The 19,177-nt window shown below is 33.6% G+C and overlaps 1 pseudogene; it reads left to right on the top strand.

Annotated features, from left to right (window-relative positions):
• The first annotated feature begins 13,296 nt into the window (after positions 1–13,296).
• Positions 13,297–17,258, top strand: LOC107947584 (probable sulfate transporter 3.3; annotated as a pseudogene).
• The last annotated feature ends 1,919 nt before the right edge of the window (positions 17,259–19,177 follow it).

Genomic DNA, 19,177 nt, shown 5'->3' with positions numbered 1-19,177 from the left:
CAATTCAATCCATTTCAATCAATGATCAAAATGTCAAATACTCACCTCAACATTTACCATGTGAATTACATTGAATTACAACAATTAACTAAGTTCGGATTATAAAATTACAAACCGTGAATCCCGAGCTATTCGACGTCGATTTTATCCTTTTCCTTTTTAGTCGAGGATTCCGGTACGACGTTAGCTACGGAATTAGAACAGTTAAAATTCATCAATACAACAAAATTCAATTTCATATTGAATATTGAATATTGAATATTTTTACTCAATATTTGCCTAAATTCCAATTTAGTCCCTAAATCGAGACTAATTTTTATTCTTTACAATTAATTCTATGTTTTTATACAAATTCCATTTTAAACTAAATTTAACACCTTATTTTTTTATTAAACCCCTAAATTTTAATTTTTTTCACAATTTAGTCCCTATTACTCAAAATTTACAATTTATTCTACAATTTAATCCTTTTTCATTTCTAGCTTAAAAATCTATTAATTTAATCCCTAATACTAAAACTATTTAATAATAACAACATTTAAAATTTTAATCAATACTAAAATTACAACATGAGTCGGATATTACTAAACACCGGGATTCTAAAAACATAAAAATTACAAAAAAAAAACTAAATTAACTAACCAATTCAACTTTAAAAGTCTAATACCCTTTTGAAAGTCTAATACCCTTTAAGTGCCGTCCAAGCTTTTTCTTCTTTCTTTTTGTTTCCGAAATTGCATGCAAAAGAGAATGTTCGTTCTCTTTCATGCCACTTTCTGCTTATTCATTTCATTTTACTTTAATTTTATTTATTATTATAACTATTATTATTTTATAACTTATAAATAGAAATTATATTTCATTCATTAAACATATTATATATTAAATCACCATATGTATATTTACTACAACCATCAATGCCGTCCACTATACATATATAAAGGTATATTTAATACTTTAATCGCTTAATTAATTTTTAATCTATAATTCAGCTTTTATTCTATACACGATTTAGTCCTTATACTATAATAAGTCTTAATTCATGCAAATTTACTTAACCAAAACCTAATTAACTACACAACTAACTTCGTAAATATTTATTAAAAATATTTACGAGTATGACTTACGAGAACGAAGTCTCAAAAATGTACTTTTTGACACCCCGACTATCGGGTCGTTACATAAACTGTTACATAAACCATTACAAGAAGGTACACTATTTCCTAATGATGATTAGACACGACAGTCTTAGAGAATTCTACAAAAGACTATGGAATTTACAAATCCCCTCAAAAATTAAAATTACAGTTTGGCGCATATCACGGAATTCCTACTTTATTCAATCTGAATAAAAAAAGAGTAGCAACAGATATTGTGTATCCTAGGTGTCGTGAAGCTGTGGAATCAATTGATCATATCTTCAGGGAATGCCCTACAACAACAGAGGTATGGATGAATTTAAATCTCTCATGAATTTTACAAAATCCGATTCAACATTATTGGGAATGGTTTACCTGGATTTTAAAAAATAGTACCAAGGAGCAGTACAGGGTGTTCTATTGTGGCATGTGGGCAATCTAGTCAAGTAGAAACAAGTTAGTGCATGAGGGAAAAATATCTACTGGAAAAGAGATCTCAGATTGGATCTCGAGATACTTGTGTGAACTTGATGAGATAGAGCAGAATGTACATACTAAATCTAACGCTCCGGTGAGATAGAAGACCCTAATCGGCGCAGATGTGAAGATTAACTTCGATGCAGCATTTGATTTGAACCAAGCCAGGTCGGGACCATGGGTGGTGGCTAGGAATGCTTTAGGTGAAGTTTTGGCCTAAAAAATAGTAATACATAGAAGGGTTCCAACACTCTTCGCGGAGGAAGCTCGTGCCTATTTTCAAACGTTACTGCTGGGGCAACAACTAGGCCTTGATTTAGTGGTAATCGAAGGAGATTTGGGGACGACAATAAAAAAATGTGAATCAGACTCTCTAAACAAATCTATAACCGGATCCATAATCAGAGATATTCAACATTATAAGCACCATTTTCGAAGGATTTCTTTTAATCATATACCTAGATCGGAAAACTGTCCTGCTCATACCCTAGCTACACAAGGATTGAGAAAGGGAGAGGATGTTTACCTTGAAGGAGGGTTGCCTGAGTTTGTCCGAAGGGTATTGGAGAGGAGAAGTCTGAGGGAACCAGACTAAGGGCCAGTTCTTAATTACTTTTGAAAAGTGTTGTGGAAAAGTGATTTTGAGAAGTGCTTTTGAAAAGTTTGGTTTAAAATTTGAGTGTTTAGCATTGCTGTCAAAAAGTGCTTTTGAGAAATAAAATATACATTTTAGACATGTTATTATAAAGTAACAAATATGTATTTAAATAATATTTAAATTAGTTAATATTATTATATTTTAGTAATAATATAAAAAAATTATTATAACTTGTTGTTAATATTTTAATATATAAAATATAAATTGTAAATATTTTTAATTAATAAATATTAATTATTTATAAAATTTAATTAGAATATATAAACTATATTTTAAATATTTAAATATAACCATTAAATATTTGTAATTAATATTTTAAAAAATATTTTTATTTTTATTTTTAATTAATGATTTTAACACAATTGTAATTAAGCACCAAGAAAAAAAAGAAAAATACTATGTTATTGGAGGGGTGAAAAAGTAATTAAGCACTAAAAGTGTTTTTGGGAGAGGAAAAGCTAAAATTTTTAGCTTCTCCTTTTCAACTCCTTTTCAGAAGTGCTTTTCAAAAGTACTTCTGAAAAGCTAAAAATTCCAGCCAAAAGCAGCTTGTTCTTCACAGTTTTTCTTTCAAAAGTGTTTTTAGAGTCAGAAATATTTTTTTTAAGTAACGAAGAACTGACCCTAAGGGTGATTCTTTCATGGAGGATGTGGCAGATGAACGGACAACAGGGGAAAGTATTTTTTTTCTTTTTGGAAACTATTGTTTTTGGAAGCTGGTATCGACAGATAGGGATAAGGATGAGGATTTGATAGTGGGTGCTAGCTAGTATCGGACTGGACTGGGTTGTTTTTCTTTTTAAAAGTTTGGGCCTTATCTTTTATTTTTTTCAGTGGGTATGGGTCGATCTGTTGCTTTCGTTTTTTTGTTGTTTTGGGTTTTTTGATCTGTATACTCTATTTTATTTAATAATATTGTCTAGTCTGGTATTTAAAAAAAATGATGACAAAAAAATGATAAATAATTATATTTATTTGGTATTCTTAGTATGATGTGTTTTTTGTGTTTAAATTTAGTTTTATTCACAATTTAGTCCAATTTTTTCATTGTAATAATGTATATATTTCTTGTGTTATTATTAATTAATTTTAAATTATATTTTATTATTATTTAATACATGTTATTTTTAAACACACCTTTATTTTTTAAATATTTAATTTCTTTAGGCGCGTATGATAAAATTTTTAATATTAAATAATGTATTTTGTAATTATAATTGACAAATGTCTAATATGAAACCTAGATATTTTTCATCCAAAACGTTTAAACTATTCATATTTACTAAAAGATAATTTGGGAAATGCATCTGTAGAAACAATAATATATACTAAAAAAATACTTAAGCTATGCTAAATTAAAATTGATTATTACAAGTTTTATATTAAATAATTAACTTGAGAAAATATGTATGAAATTGTGATTCCTATCCCTTATCAATAGGAGAAATTCAATTCCAACTAAAAATCCTAAAAATTAGGAGGAAAAATCTAATTTGTCATTCTCCTATTGGGAAGAGATAGAGATGACGTATAATTATAATTTCATGCAATCCCTTCTCTAATTAACTTAACAATTAACTCTTGTAAAATTAATTAATTAACTAGAATAAATCATAAAGAGAATCCACATATGATTTTATTGACACATGATATGATTTCAACTTGACTAAAAATACTAATTTCTAATGACACACGCGTTACATGTGATTTTACGTATTTAATTTTTTATAAAAAAAGATCATATATATAACATATTTAATATAAGTAATGCTTAAAATAAATAATTTTTTATAAATAAAAAATTGAAAATAATATAGAAATTTAGAATTATATTAGAAAGTAAATTATAATATTAAATTAAAATAAAAAAGGTAAAACAACATACATCAATTATAAGAATGATTCATGATAAGTATGGAAGATATTTACATTGATTAAATATGAAATGTATTTACATTAAATTAATTAACAAATTTATTAATAGTGATTAAAAAATAATTATTGAAATCTTATATGGTCAATTTTTTTTACTTTTTTTTTATATCTGTCTCATCTATTTAAAATTTCATATAATAATGAGTTAAAAAAATATATATAAAAGAGTACTCACTTTGCATGGAATAAACAACTTATAAATATTTAATTAAAATGATATTACATATTTATCCAGTACTCTTCGATACCATTGTTATTCGAATATTTCTTTTTGAAATACAAATACTTCTAGTGGATGCTATTTATAAATTTTAATTTTAATTTTAATTGATATATAACTCTAACACTAATTAAATAATAATTAAAAAAGATAAAACCAATCTCTATCTATGCTTTATGACTCTGAAAATATATGAATAGATACGTCTGATGTTTGAGGCATTGGAATAGGAATGAAAGGAGCCAAACGAAGAAATTTGCACGTTTCACTCATAATTTCATTTCTTGTGGTCACCATGTGAGTTAGACTTAAATTTTTATTTTTATTTTGCCAAGTGTAATAAATAATTATTAATCTCAGAAAAAGAATATTATTATTGACAAGAAGGCAGTATTGAGATCGGATATTTTTAAAATTAGGCTTAGTTTAGATGGACAGTGTACTTACCTCCGGTGAGGTTAAAAACAACAGTGGCGGTGAGATTAGTTAATTTAGTGGTAAGATTAGATATTGTAGCGGTGAGGTTAGAAACATCGGTGGAGTGTGTTTGGATTCAAACGCAGCTGTAACAGTGTGGTGAGAATAAAAAATGATTATTGAGGACATCAGATTAAAAAAAGGATATATAATAGAAGTTTTTAAAATTATTTTACTTTTACGAAATTATTAAAAATATATGAATTTATAAATTCATTTAATAAAATATTAAAATGTATATTCTGATATTTTATTATAAATATTTTAATTAATTATATAATTATTTTTTATAAAAATCTACTTAAAAATATTATTTATTATCATGAAAATACAAACAATATTATTATAATGAAACATTATTCTTAAATTTAATAAAACTAAAATTTTAAATATAAAAGAGATTGGGATAAAAAATAAAATGAGATATATTTTACCCAAAGTATATAAATTATAAAAAAGAAAAAAAAACACATGACAAAGACAAAATGGTAAAAGCATACCTGTGTTGAACTCACTGCCAATTTTTTCATCAATGAAAAATTTCATTTTTACTTGTGTTGTGTAGCGTTCAATGCACTGATGCTGTGCAATCCAAACAGCTTCCATCAGCACCATTTCATTGAAATAACACTCAATCGCATTACACCAGAAGAAAACGGGCATCCAAAGGAGCCCTTAGACTGAAGCATGTCAATAACTATTTAGATCTCATAATTATGTATCCTTTTTGTTTAACTAGCTAAAAATTATAAAATTGTGGTTCAATTATTTGACTTTTCTCACAAAATAATTCACGTGATGGTTTTTAAATTTGGCATACTCATAAATTTGGTTATCAATATCTACACATTAATTTAATTTAATTTAATTTTTACATAAAATAATTCAATTCACGTGATTGTGTTATTTGTAGCAAATAATTTTTTACTAAATTCGTATAAATGCATTAGAATAGATAGTAAAGTATGATCTTGACTTTCAACCAACACATTCTTCTTTGCTATTTTTGAACCTCAACTTACTTTGAGTGGAAGCTCTAATTCACCATATACTTGTAATACAAATATTATAACTAGACTTGTAGACTTGCAGTGTTATTTTTGTTCAACGTATGTTGGTGGTCATGCTATTAACACACTAATCAGGAATACTTAGGGATATAAGCATTTTTCCTTGATCCCTTCACAACACTAAACCCTTTCAACTTCGCATGTAATCAATAGAAGCCAAACAATTCATCAAGGCTTCTAAATTCATTCATTTGGTTGGACCAACTGCTAATTCCCTATCATGATCAACCTCTATTTGATTCTCACCAACGCTGGAACCTCCTATAAACATCAACATCTTAATCCTTAAGTTTTTCACATTGAATTGAATTTGCACCATTTTTGTTTAAATCAGAGCTCCCATTAGATGATTCGTCATTTCTTCCTTCTCTATTCAATAAACTATCATCATAAGGGAACTGTTGCGGAAAGGATCGATTCGAGAACTCCGATATGACTACAAGTAAATTGACCGGAACGAAAAAATAAAGTGAACACAAGGATTTACGTGGTTCGGCTTTAATGCCTACGTCCACGGGCAGAGGCGAAAAGAAATTTCACTATAACAAGATGAAGATTACAAGTGTTTTACACTCAAGACACAACCCGAGAACCTCACAACTCTCAACCCCTATAGAAAACCCGAAAGCTAAAATCCTAGCTTTCAAAGAACAAGCTTTGCTCTCTCTTGGTTTGGGATGATGAATATGGCTAATGAACCTCTCTATTTATAAGAGAGTTCAAGGACATAATTGTCCAAAACTTTGGCAAAGATTTGTGGTTGAAAATGGACACCAACAACCATCCACTAATCCACTACCACCAACAACCCACTACCAACAACAACAATCCACTACCAATTTTAAGCCATTTCTTAACAAATCTCCACCTTGGCTTGAAATTTACCAAGCTGAACATCATAGTGAATTCCTCGAACTGGATCACCTCTTCCAAACGCCTCTCTGGCGCTAATCAATCCCGAATACCTATCAAGTCCAAGCAATGCTTGAACTTATATGCAGGGATCACCTTAGTTAACATATCTGCAGGATTCTTCTCGGTAGCAACCTTGCTGATAACAATGTCACCTTGCGTAACATGTTCCCGAACAAAATGATATCTGACATCAATGTGTTTGGTCCGTTCATGAAACATCTGATTTTTAGTCAGATGTATGGCACTCTGGCTATCGCAAAATACAACAGTGAAATCCTGTTGTAAACCCAAACTGCTTACTAGACCTTTCATCCACAATGCTTCTTTCACTGCTTCTGCTAACGCCATATATTCCGCCTCAGTCGTAGATAAGGCTACGGTAGACTGTAACACAGCTTTCCAACTAATGGCTCCTCCAGAATAAGTGAAAACATAACCCGTCAGAGATCTTCTTTTGTCCAGATCTCCAGCATAATCAGAGTCCACATAGCCCGTGACACTGCTAGTGCAGTCACTCTGATCATATACCAAGCATAAATCTGCAGAACCTCTCAAGTACCTGAGAATCCATTTCACGGCCTGCCAGTGTTCCTTGCCAGGACAACTCATGTATCTGCTGACCACACTAACTGCATGTGAAATGTCTGGACGAGTGCAAACCATTGCATACATCACGCTTCCAACTGCACTCGAGTATGGAATGTGAGACATTTGCTGCTTTTCTTCATCAGATTGTGGTGACAACTCTGCAGAGAGTTTGAAATGTGGTGCCAACGGAGTACTCACAGTTTTCGCTTTATCCATGCCGAAGCGTTGAAGAACCTTTTCAATGTAGTTCTTCTGCGACACACGAAGCTTGCCCGCCTTGCGATCTCTGTGAATATCCATGCCCAAAATTTTCTTGGCAGCACCCAGATCCTTCATCTCGAACTCACCACTCAACTGCGACTTTAACTTGTTGATTTCCGACATGTTTTTGGAAGCAATTAACATGTCATCAACATACAGCAACAAATAAATGTGCGAACCATCTGAGAGCTTCCGATGATAGACACAAGCATCATAGTCACATCTTGTGTAACCATGCTGAATCATGAAGCTATCAAACCGCTTGTACCACTGCCTTGGGGATTGTTTCAATCCATATAAAGACTTCTTTAATAGACAGACATGGTCTTCTTTACCAGGAACTGTAAAACCCTCTGGTTGACGCATGTAGATTGTTTCCTCGAGCTCACCATGCAAGAACGCCGTTTTTACGTCAAGCTGCTCAAGTTCTAGATCAGACTTGGCCACCATGGCAAGTAATACACGAATGGAAGAATGCTTTACGACTGGGGAGAAAACTTCATTGTAGTCAATCCCCTCTTTCTGAGTGAAGCCTTTAGCAACCAATCGTGCCTTGAATCTAGTTGCTTCAACCCCTAGGATGCCTTCCTTTTTCTTGAAGACCCATTTGCAACCAACTATCTTCTGGTTACTTGGCGGCTTAACCAACTCCCAAGTATGGTTCTTGTGAAGAGATTCTATCTCCTCACTCATAGCAATTGCCCACTGTGCCGACTCATCACACGTGACAGCCTCATTATAACTGGAAGGTTCTATACCAATGGACTCCGCCACACTGAGCGCGAAAGACACCAGATTAGCGTAACGCGGATTTGGTTTGATTTGTCTCTTCGTTCTTCCAGTGGCAATGCTATATGGTTTTTCTTGAGGTGACTCATCTTCATCGGAATCTTGCACCTCAACTTGATCATCCTGGACTGAAGTACCTTCCGTAGGAATTGGAGCGTCCACCTGACACTCCACCTGCTTCTCAACACCGTGATCTCCCATTCTATCTGACACCTCCTTTTCCCGGGAATTTGTGGTGGATCGAAGCATGGATGACTCATCAAAAGTCACATCTCTGCTGATGATGAACTTGGACGAAACCGGATCAGGACACCACAACCTGTATCCTTTCACCCCTTGGCCGTATCCAAGAAATATGCATTTCTTCGCCCTCGGTTTGAGTTTTCCCTCATTTACATGAGCATACGCAGGGCAGCCAAACACTCTTAAACCAGAGTAATCAGCAGGAGAACCAGACCATACTTCCTCAGGAGTCTTCAGCTCAATAGCTGTTGATGGAGATCTGTTAACCAAATAACAAGCAGTATTAACAGCTTCAGCCCAAAATTCTTCACCGAGCCCAGCATTTGATCGCATGCAACGAGCTCGCTCCAAGAGAGTTCTATTCATGCGTTCTGCAACTCCATTTTGTTGTGGTGTTCGACGAACAGTGCGGTGTCTCACTATTCCTTCATTTTTGCAGAACTCATTGAATTCACCTGAGCAAAACTCCAAGCCATTATCCGTCCGGAATCGCTTGATCTTCTTTCCTGTTTGATTTTCGATCAAAGCTTTAAATTGCTTGAAGTTGATGAGAACCTCATACTTGCTCTTCAGAAAATACACCCAAACCTTTCTCGAGTAATCATCGATAAAGGTAAGCAGATATCTGTAACCACCTTTAGAAATTGTCGGAGAAGGCCCCCAAAGGTCAGAATGGAAGTAATCCACTGTGCCTTTTGTCTTGTGAATCCCAGTGCTGAACTTTACCCGAGTCTGCTTACCGAAGACGCAGTGCTCACAGAAATTCAACTTTCCTGTACACTGCCCAGACAATAATCCTCGTTTGCTTAGCACCGATAAGCCTCTCTCGCTCATATGCCCGAGCCGCATATGCCATAACTTCGTGGTGTCAGAATCTAGATCATCTGATGATGACACTCCCGCAACACCTGTAACCGAGGAACCATCGAGGAAGTAAAGGCCCCGCTCCAAATTACCACGTATCACAGTCAAAGCACCCGAGAATACCTTGAGAACTCCACCTTCAGCAGAGTACCGAAAGCCTTTCTTGTCCAACGTACTCAAAGAGATCAAATTTTTCTTCATTTCTGGAATGTGCCGAACATCAGTTAGAGTTCTAACAATACCGTCAAACATCTTTATACGAACTGTGCCAATCCCCATGACTTGACATGCGTGGTCATTTCCCATTAGTACTGAACCAGAATGCTTCTCGTATGTTGAGAATGCATCTTTCGAAGTACTTATATGAAATGTAGCTCCCGTATCAAGAATCCATCTCCCACCAGCGTAAGAGTCGGATACTGCAAGAACGATCTCGGCATCACTTGAAGAATCTGCATCAGCTACATTCGCACGATCATTTTGTTGCTCCTGTGATTCTGATTTCTCCTTCCTTTTCGGACAATCTACCTTCATGTGCCCGTACTTCTTACAGTAGTAGCACTGTATTCTCTTCTTGGACTGCGATCTAGGATGGCTTTTACTTGAACTTCCACCCTTTGCCTTGGATCTTCCTCGAGCAACCAAGCCTTCGCCTTCATTGTTTTCGACCACCTTACCAGTGATTTTCTTCCTCAACTCACTGGAACTTAAGGCATTTTTCACCTCCTCTAGAGTCAGGTCATCACGACCGTACATCATTGTATCAACAAAATTCTCATACGAGGGAGGCAAAGAACACAAAACAATTATTGCTTGGTCCTCATCATCGATTTTGTTATCGATATTATTCAAATCCATGATAATGGAATTGAATTTATCCAGGTGCTGGGAAACAGGTGTACCTTCCTCCATCTTCAGGGCATAGAGTCTTTGCTTGAGGTAGAGCCGGTTCGTCAATGACTTCGTCATGTACTTGCTCTCTAACCGGAGCCACAAACCGGACGCGGTTTTCTCATCCGCTACTTCTCGTAGCACTTCATCTCCTAGACATAGCAGAATAGCACTATGTGCTCTTTCTAGCATGTCATCCTTTTGCTCTTCCGAAAGCGTGCTTGGTAATTTATCTTTACCAGACAATGCTTTTAGCAATCCTTGTTGAACCAGCACTGCCCGCATCTTGATGCGCCATAAACTGAAACTATTTTTCCCGGTAAATTTCTCGACATCATACTTAGTCGATGAAACACTTGTAGCCATAATTTGGAACCTTTGAATGAATGATAATATTTTCTTCCTGATGTGAAAGATCAGACAAAGCTGCAGTCACAGGGCAATTCAGAAAATATTATCACTCCTTCAACTACGCTCTGATACCAATTTGTTGCGGAAAGGATCGATTCGAGAACTCCGATATGACTACAAGTAAATTGACCGGAACGAAAAAATAAAGTGAACACAAGGATTTACGTGGTTCGGCTTTAATGCCTACGTCCACGGGCAGAGGCGAAAAGAAATTTCACTATAACAAGATGAAGATTACAAGTGTTTTACACTCAAGACACAACCCGAGAACCTCACAACTCTCAACCCCTATAGAAAACCCGAAAGCTAAAATCCTAGCTTTCAAAGAACAAGCTTTGCTCTCTCTTGGTTTGGGATGATGAATATGGCTAATGAACCTCTCTATTTATAAGAGAGTTCAAGGACATAATTGTCCAAAACTTTGGCAAAGATTTGTGGTTGAAAATGGACACCAACAACCATCCACTAATCCACTACCACCAACAACCCACTACCAACAACAACAATCCACTACCAATTTTAAGCCATTTCTTAACCAAAACAAATCATTCAAGGTTTCAGCGGCATCACTGTTTTGGTTATGGCGTTGGCTTTTTTATTCTTCAATCCATGAATTAACTCCTCCTATATTGACTATATGAGAATTTTGCCTCATTTTGAAATTTCATTTCTTCAGCAAAGCTTTCTTTTTAAAACTCTTGAATCTTGATAATTTTGAATGAAAAATCAGAATTGATATGAATAGAACAGGAGAAAAGGTGGAAGATGAAGTAATGTGACTTTTTCTATGCCCGCTGATTGCAAAACTGATAATGGTAGAAATGAGAGAGAACTAATAGGAGGAAAAACTAATGTATCAAAGCAGTAAGAGTATAAATGTCATTTTGTACATTTAACAGTCTTGTTTTTCTTGTGTCCAATAAAAATGGGAATTTACAAGGCAAATAATTGCATTATAAGTAAGACGTTCAAGATTCTTTGAAGTGTGTGTCTGAAAGATAGGAGATGATCTTGTGTCCCAAATGAAAAGTCGCTATAGTGCTTCATTTTTCAAATTTCAAGGTCCATTAATTAGTTAGTGGATGATGGGTTATACGGTATGGGTCGGTTGTGAGATTCCAAGGATCTCATTGAAGTGATTCGGAATCTGGTCTCCCTTCATCACCACAAGATGCTCGATAGCGCATTACTCCTAACCCCATCAATACTTGCCAACTTCATTAGCCACTTATAATGTTTGATAAAATATCAACCGTGGGATGTGCAGCTATGTTGGATGCCATCGTCGTCGTCTTCTTCTTTTTCTTTTACTTGTTTCAAAATCAAGCATAACACATGACAGTTCCTTTTTTCCCCATATTTGATATTGCAAAAAGATTTCCAAATAACTTCTGCTTCATTTCCTTGAATAGGAAATTGCAGGGTCTAATAAATTGATTTACAAATGAATCGAGAAAACCAAATCTTAATTTATTTCTTGTGATCATTCATTTGAAATCCATTGGAAAACTTACATCTTTTAAATGCTATATGTTAAATATAATTGCATAAACCAGAACTTGAGTCGGTTTGTTCCCTTTGTAAAGTCATATATTTATGAGGCAAATCGAAAGACTCGCTGCCTCATTTTCCGTGTTCTTCTCTCTTTCCCTCTTAGTCTGAACTACGTTAATTAAAGACCCCCCCTCTATCTATGTATATATAAATTAAGAAATGGAGATGAGACAGAGAGGTATATACCTCAAAATATTCCATCGTCTTCTGCATGCATGGGATTGGCACACCCCTTTATGTAACCATTTACTAACTTCAATGTTAATTGTCTGATGATGAACAAAATTTGTTAGTTGCCTCATCATTTTTGCGCAATCTTTTTATCTTTATTTCCTTTACTTGATTTTTTTTTACCCAATTCCCACACTTCACTAAGCATACAACAAATTTACTTAACACAATTATTAAGTATAATTATTGTACATAAGTATCTTTTGATTGAGTTGGTGTTAGAAATTATCTGTAATTTAATTTAATATTATTTTTATATAAAATATTATTATGATAAGATTTGAACTTAAAATATCATATTCTCTAAAAATATTTTTGTTGCCTTATAATCTAATATATATTTAAAGGGTTGACATAAAAAATTATAAAATACTATAGGTATATACAAATTACCGAATCTAATATATGTTTCCATGTTGTTTCGAGGCCTAGATTAAAAAAATACTAGCGTTATGCAGAATTTGTTTACATCTCAATATCAAGAGACAACAATTTATCGCAAGCACCTTCATACTATATATACTGAGTTCTATATGTAATTTATCCATGAAAAATTATTTGTTATCTGTCTAAGAAAAACCAGCTAAAACAAGCAGAGACATACACAAAATAGAGCATTATTGCTTCAAAAAATATAGAACCTTTATTCTACGACCATGGAGTCTAATCCTAGCACCATGCAGGAGCAGTCTCCAAGCTGCCTAGAAATAACGATGGAGGTTCACAGTGTTGTTCCACCACCCCATAAGAGCACCATTCAGAAGCTCAAAACCAGGCTCAAAGAAACTTTGTTCCCTGATGATCCTTTCCGCCAATTCAAAGGACAACCAACGAAGAAGAAATGGGTTCTTGCAGCTCAATACATCTTCCCTATTCTTCACTGGGGTCCAAATTATAATCTCAAACTCTTCAAATCAGATATAGTTTCAGGAGTTACCATAGCTAGCTTAGCCATCCCCCAGGGTATAAGTTATGCTAAGCTTGCTAGTCTACCACCAATTGTTGGCCTCTGTGAGTAAACTCTGGTTTTCTATTGAAGCCTGTTTGAGACTTCAAAGATTATTGTTTGATTGGAATTTCATTTGGTCTTAGATTCCAGCTTCGTTCCCCCTCTTGTATAAGCTGTACTCGGAAGCTCAAGGGACATTGCAGTTGGACCTGTTTCAATTGCTTCACTTATACTTGGATCCATGCTTACACAACAAGTATCCCCTACCGGTGATCCTGTCTTGTTTCTCCAACTAGCGTTTACTGCAACATTTTTTGCTGGTCTTTTCCAAGCTTCTTTGGGATTTTTAAGGTGAAGCTGGCTTTTCATTTTAAGCATTCATACATTATATGTTTGTTTTTCCTTTAAATAACAGTTCTGCTGATATCTGGTGCTAAAATTTGAGCAGGCTTGGATTTATCATTGATTTTCTTTCAAAGGCAACACTAATAGGCTTCATGGCTGGTGCTGCTATCATTGTTTCATTACAGCAGCTGAAAAGCCTTCTTGGAATCACTCATTTTACTAAAAAAATGGGTTTCATCCCTGTTATGACCTCTGTTTTCCACAACTCACAGGAGGTAATGTATTTCAAGATTCATCACTGCTGCTTCCCATAAGTTTGCTTCACTACTTTTTTTATTATTATTTTTAGCACAAATGAGATTGCAAAATATTTGTTAACTTTACAAATTTCATTGCTTGGATGCAGTGGTCATGGCAAACAATACTGATGGGCTTTAGCTTCCTAGTGTTTCTGCTAGTAGCAAGACATTTGGTAGGCCTTATTACTTCTCCCTAGTTTTTCAGTCTATCCTTATGCTTTCAAATGCGAATGTAAAGTATTAAATGAGTAGAATCATATGAAATAATGCTTGTGGCCAGTGAGTAGTTTCTGGCCGACAGTTTTGGAAAAGAGATTGATTATCAAATTTGGGGTGTGTGCCATGCAGAGCATGAGAAGGCCAAAGCTGTTTTGGGTCTCAGCAGCTGCTCCACTTGTTTGTGTTATCCTCTCTACTTTTCTTGTTTTTGCATTCAAAGCTCAGCACCACGGCTTCAGTGTAGTAAGTTTACTGCCTCTCTCACCTTCTTTCAAGTTGCAATCTCAGAATAATAGTTATATAAAAAGGTAACATTAATTTTGGGTTCACCAAATATCATTCATTGAGTTGGTGAATGACTGAATGTTTTAATATGTTTTCTTTATGATAAATTAAATTGAATATTATTTATTAAGTGGGTGTCAATCATGAATTATGTCTCAACTCAATTGAAAAATTACGAAAAATGTATTCTTTATATAATTTAATGATATATATAATAGATTTGAACCTAAATACTATAATCTTTAATATCTCGACTTTATCATTTCAACTAAAACTCTTTTTTCTTTATATATAAATTTCTTATATAATGTTTTCTTCACATACACACAAAAAAATTAAATTTGATGTATCAAGGGGGACTTACGGATTCCACTATGTGCTACATATTGCTTGGCTAACACCTTTGAATAGTTTTATAATTTAGATTGGAAAGCTGCAAGAAGGATTAAATCCTCCTTCATGGAATATGCTGCAATTTCATGGGGGCCACCTTGGACTGTCAATGAAAACCGGCCTTGTTACTGGAATTATTTCCCTCACTGTAAGTTCTTATATCCGAATCTTTTCCGTAATTAAGTTGAAAGCAAAAGAGTAATAAAAATCACTGGATATAAGTAACATAGGTGACATGCTTGTATCTACAGTTAAAATGAATAATAAAAATTTACTTGTAACTATATTTGGGTGAAGAAGAACACAAATCTATTTGGCCATCGCTTTAATTCAACCTAGTATCAAACAGGAAGGCATTGCAGTAGGAAGGACATTTGCTTCTCTTATGAACTACAAAGTGGATGGTAACAAAGAAATGATGGCTATTGGACTGATGAACATTGTTGGCTCCTCCACTTCCTGCTATGTCACAACAGGTCTCACCTACTCATATTTATAAATTGCTAACTCAAACATTTCAAATATAATAATATTTTTATTCAAATCCTCTCAAATATAATATTAGATGAGATTTCAGGTTTGGGTGAAAGACCCAGTCGCACAGATTTGCTTTTTAAGCCGCCATTTACTATGATATCATTCAGGTGCCTTCTCTCGATCAGCTGTTAATCACAATGCAGGAGCCAAAACTGCAGCGTCCAACATAGTAATGTCTATTACAGTCATGGTGACCATCCTCTTCCTCATGCCCTTATTTCAATACACCCCAAACGTGGTGCTGGGAGCCATCATTGTGTCTGCGGTCGTCGGCCTTATCGACATCCCAGCAGCCTACCATGTTTGGAAGATGGACAAATTCGATTTCATTGTGATGCTGTGTGCATTCTTTGGTGTTATTTTCATCTCTGTTCAACATGGTCTCGCCATTGCAGTAAGTTCTTTCTTTGCTTTTCACCTTCAGATACTAAAATGGAGTCCCACACTTTGTTGTGATTTAAAGCAAAAGTTATGGGAGTATGGATGGAAAATACAGGTGGCAGTGTCGATCTTCAAGATCCTGATGCAAATTACGAGGCCAAAGACGGTGTTGTTGGGGAAGATTCCAGGGACAGATATTTATCGTGATCTTCACCATTGCAAGGAATCAGTGAAGATCCCTGGTTTCCTTATTCTAAGCATTAAAGCTCCAATCAACTTCGCCAATTCAACATATTTGAATGAGAGGTTGGTTTGCACTAATTGTCACTCCAATCCAGGATGACAAATTTTAATTGAATGATAAACCGATTGGACTCGATTGAACAGGAGAGCATCCTGTCTCACCTGTCTTGTGAGTATTCACTTGTTTATTCTGGGCTTCTGTTGTGAAGGGTTTTAAGATGGATTGAAGAATATGAAGCAGAGGATCCTAAGATGCACTCAAACTCAAGCCTTCGATTTGTGATTCTAGAGATGTCAAGTAAGTCTATCCGACTCTGAATCATAGTTCTGCATATTATGTATCCATTTTGGATGCTTTTTCCATCCTTTTTTTCTCAGCTGTGAGCACCATTGATACCAGTGGTGTATCATTTTTTAAAGAACTGAAGCAAACAATGGAAAACAAAGGTGTCGAGGTGAGTCCAATACTGAGAATTAAGTCTAGCGATTCAATTTTATCACTAGAACATAATGCTGCATGCATGTGTTTTTAATTGAAAATGCTGATATTATTTTATTCAATATATAAAACAGCTTGTGTTGGTGAATCTTGTGGGAGAGGTGATGGAAAAATTGCAGAGATCAAATGAAGCAGGTGATTTCATGAAACCAGATTGCTTGTTCTTGACAGTAGGGGAGGCTGTTGCCACTCTTTCAGCAACAATAAAGAGCCAATCATCCAATGATGTATGAAAACACAAAACTATCCTTTCAGGCTTTTATTTCAACCCAATTTCTGATTTCCCAACTTCCCTTTTTGTTGACTCATCTATCTTTTCCGAATCCCAAAATTACGCCACTTGGTTCATTCAGTTATTTTCTCCTCTGCCTGAATGTCTTGCATGATCGCAATTAGGGGTGTCCTTTCCGTTGATTAATTTTTCATATAGAAAATCGAATTAATTACTTAAACCCAACCGAGAATAAAATTGAATAAATCGATTAGAAATTTTTACTTTTAATACTGTTCAATTTTTTATATTATTTTTTATTGAAAAAATTTCAATTGAGGTATTCATAATTTTAAATATATTATATCGTATCACTTATAAATTTATTTTTATTTCAAATTCATTATAAAATATTAAAAATTAAAATTAAACAAATTTTAATGAACTCAAAAAAAATTATATATATATATATATATATATTAATTGATAAAAATTAAAATGAATATCATAAAAAATAAATTATCAATTTGGATTATAAATATTAATGAGTATTGGGTTTATGCTTTAAAAGTATTAAGTTTTAATAAGTATTTGGGTTTAAGATTTAAATTTGGGTTTGAGTATGTAAATGAGTTATGGGCTTATGGATTATGCCTTTAATCGGTTTATTCGATTTAAAATGTCAAAATAAAAAATCGACCAAATAAACCGAACATGAAAACTGGTTAAACTAAAAAACTGAATAAACTAAAAAAAATTAGTTTTTTCAATTCAATTCACTTCGATTTTTTTGGTTCAACAATTTTTTGCACACCCTAATTGCAACAATGAAAATGGGTTATACTTCTCGAATTATAGGAATCTTGTTTATAGTATCTTATAGACACGAAAGTTGAGGAATAAAGAAGTAAAGGTAAACATGCAATTAAACTATATCTCATCCTTCTATGTGCACACTACAACAAACTTGAGTACTAGTTGGATCTAAAATATTGTCATTGAAAATTATATTTGTCACTATTTATATTTGGTGACGTAAATTTTTTTGTTAAGGCATTTGTTGTGTTAGCATCGTCATTAAAGGTTAATAGTGATGACTTATTATATTCGTCATTTATTGTAAAAAAAAAAGTAGTGATGGTAATGTACAATTTCACCTTATAATTAGTATTAGGTGACAATCAAATGTGTCACCAAATTATATAAGATTTCACCATAGATCATCTGTGTCATTGTTGATAATAAATTAACATCAAACGTATTTGCTACAAAAGCAACATCATCATAGTGTTAATAACATATTTATATTGTCACCTAATATAATAAAATAATGATGTTAATGATGATAATGTAAAACACCAACTTTTAGTAAGTATTTGGTGGTAGATAGTTTCATCACCAAATTATATACGAATTCATCATTTATTATTTGGATCGCCATCAAGAATAAAATAACATTCAACATATAGGAGATCAAAGAGATGTCACATTGTTTGTGACTTACTATATTGTCATCTAATATGATAAAATAATAGTATGAATAACTATAATACTTAACGGCACCTTATAATCAGTAGTTGGTCACAACTAGTTCCATCACTAAATCTTATACAAAATCACCATTGATTATAGGAATATCCACCAATTATGAAATAACATTTAACTTATAGTGACAAAACAAACATTGTCACATGGTGAATGATGTAATATATCGTTATCTAATATGCTAAAATAGATAAAGGTATCATAGTAATTCCTATACTATACCCCTAATTGCAATTTGATTTCATTTAAAAATAAAATAATTTTAATATAGTAATTTAAGGTTTTAGTGACGCCCCTCCTATTAATTTTTTTAAAGAAATTCATAAAAGAATCAATAAAAAAACAGCGTATAAAAGAAACATAGGTGGATTTCCAACGGAGTCTTCCAAGCACTTTTCTTTTCTTATAAACCTTGCAATGAAATAGTGATGAAGCTAGGAATTTTTGGTTGGAAGTTAGGAGGTTAAACTTAAAAATTCTATGCTAAAAGAGTTGATAAGTGCTAAAAGTAACATATTTTAATCTCATTCTTAACGCGGTTTTGGGTG

The sequence above is a fragment of the Gossypium hirsutum genome, chromosome D12 (genome assembly GCF_007990345.1).
Source record: "Gossypium hirsutum isolate 1008001.06 chromosome D12, Gossypium_hirsutum_v2.1, whole genome shotgun sequence".
NCBI lineage: Eukaryota > Viridiplantae > Streptophyta > Magnoliopsida > Malvales > Malvaceae > Gossypium > Gossypium hirsutum.
The sequence above is the reverse complement of the archived record's forward strand: the minus strand, read 5'-3'. Positions and strand labels throughout refer to the sequence as shown.